Here is a 2,303-nt window from a genome sequence, read left to right as displayed (position 1 = left end):
TTTTTGTTGAATGTATTTTTATTTTTATTCCAACACGTTGCATTAAAAGTAAATTATGTTTTCTTCACTTTCTTCTATAAAGTTGACAGAAAACCGGAAATGAAAATATTGCTCCATTAAACAGCACAACAAACCGATGTCATCAGCTAAAAATATGCTATGTCCTAAAAAAAATATTAAACTTTTCCGTTACATACAGGTAAAAGCCAGTAAATTAGAATATTTTGAAAAACTTGATTTATTTCAGTAATTGCATTCAAAAGGTGTAACTTGTACATTATATTTATTCATTGCACACAGACTGATGCATTCAAATGTTTATTTCATTTAATTTTGATGATTTGAAGTGGCAACAAATGAAAATCCAAAATTCCGTGTGTCACAAAATTAGAATATTACTTAAGGCTAATACAAAAAAGGGATTTTTAGAAATGTTGGCCAACTGAAAAGTATGAAAATGAAAAATATGAGCATGTACAATACTCAATACTTGGTTGGAGCTCCTTTTGCCTCAATTACTGCGTTAATGCGGCGTGGCATGGAGTCGATGAGTTTCTGGCACTGCTCAGGTGTTATGAGAGCCCAGGTTGCTCTGATAGTGGCCTTCAACTCTTCTGCGTTTTTGGGTCTGGCATTCTGCATCTTCCTTTTCACAATACCCCACAGATTTTCTATGGGGCTAAGGTCAGGGGAGTTGGCGGGCCAATTTAGAACAGAAATACCATGGTCCGTAAACCAGGCACGGGTAGATTTTGCGCTGTGTGCAGGCGCCAAGTCCTGTTGGAACTTGAAATCTCCATCTCCATAGAGCAGGTCAGCAGCAGGAAGCATGAAGTGCTCTAAAACTTGCTGGTAGACGGCTTCGTTGACCCTGGATCTCAGGAAACAGGGTGGACCGACACCAGCAGATGACATGGCACCCCAAACCATCACTGATGGTGGAAACTTTACACTAGACTTCAGGCAACGTGGATCCTGTGCCTCTCCTGTCTTCCTCCAGACTCTGGGACCTCGATTTCCAAAGGAAATGCAAAATTTGCATGGTTGGGTGATGGTTTGGGGTGCCATGTCATCTGCTGGTGTCGGTCCACTCTGTTTCCTGAGATCCAGGGTCAACGCAGCCGTCTACCAGCAAGTTTTAGAGCACTTCATGCTTCCTGCTGCTGACCTGCTCTATGGAGATGGAGATTTCAAGTTCCAACAGGACTTGGCGCCTGCACACAGCGCAAAATCTACCCGTGCCTGGTTTACGGACCATGGTATTTCTGTTCTAAATTGGCCCGCCAACTCCCCTGACCTTAGCCCCATAGAAAATCTGTGGGGTATTGTGAAAAGGAAGATGCAGAATGCCAGACCCAAAAACGCAGAAGAGTTGAAGGCCACTATCAGAGCAACCTGGGCTCTCATAACACCTGAGCAGTGCCAGAAACTCATCGACTCCATGCCACGCCGCATTAACGCAGTAATTGAGGCAAAAGGAGCTCCAACCAAGTATTGAGTATTGTACATGCTCATATTTTTCATTTTCATACTTTTCAGTTGGCCAACATTTCTAAAAATCCCTTTTTTGTATTAGCCTTACACAATATTCTAATTTTGTGACACACGGAACTTTGGATTTTCATTTGTTGCCACTTCAAATCATCAAAATTAAATGAAATAAACATTTGAATGCATCAGTCTGTGTGCAATGAATAAATATAATGTACAAGTTACACCTTTTGAATGCAATTACTGAAATAAATCAAGTTTTTCAAAATATTCTAATTTACTGGCTTTTACCTGTATATGTAAACGGGCCTTTTTTTCGCCCACAAAGCCTGAGGTTTAGGATTTGTATGGAGGTTATTTTGTGTCTTTATTACGAAAGCTTTTTTTGGACACTGAATTTATGAAAGTGTTTTTATTTTTAACATCAAAATATGCTGAACATTTCAGTGAATAAAAATGAGCAACATTTGTGTGTTTAAAAATCTGATTTCTTAAATGTTATGTTTTAAAACCCAGTGTGTAAAAAATTCAGTGTTATAAATTGAAAACTCAATACTACAGTATGGAAATTGTCTTAATAGCAAAAGTTCTTTTTTTTTTTTTTTTTTTTAACACTGAATTGATTTAAATGACTTTTATTCTATAGAAAATCATGAGCAAAATGTGTGTATAAAATAATACAGTGTTTTAAAATTCAGAGTAAAAAAATCAGTATAAAAACTCAAAGAAATTCAGTGCAGAAATATTCTTTGCTTGAAATTTCAAGACCCACTTCCGGTAAATTAAATAAAGTTAAATGAAATTAGGATTTA

The sequence above is a fragment of the Nerophis lumbriciformis genome, linkage group LG24 (assembly GCF_033978685.3).
Source record: "Nerophis lumbriciformis linkage group LG24, RoL_Nlum_v2.1, whole genome shotgun sequence".
NCBI classification, from domain to species: domain Eukaryota; kingdom Metazoa; phylum Chordata; class Actinopteri; order Syngnathiformes; family Syngnathidae; genus Nerophis; species Nerophis lumbriciformis.
The sequence above is the reverse complement of the archived record's forward strand: the minus strand, read 5'-3'. Positions refer to the sequence as shown.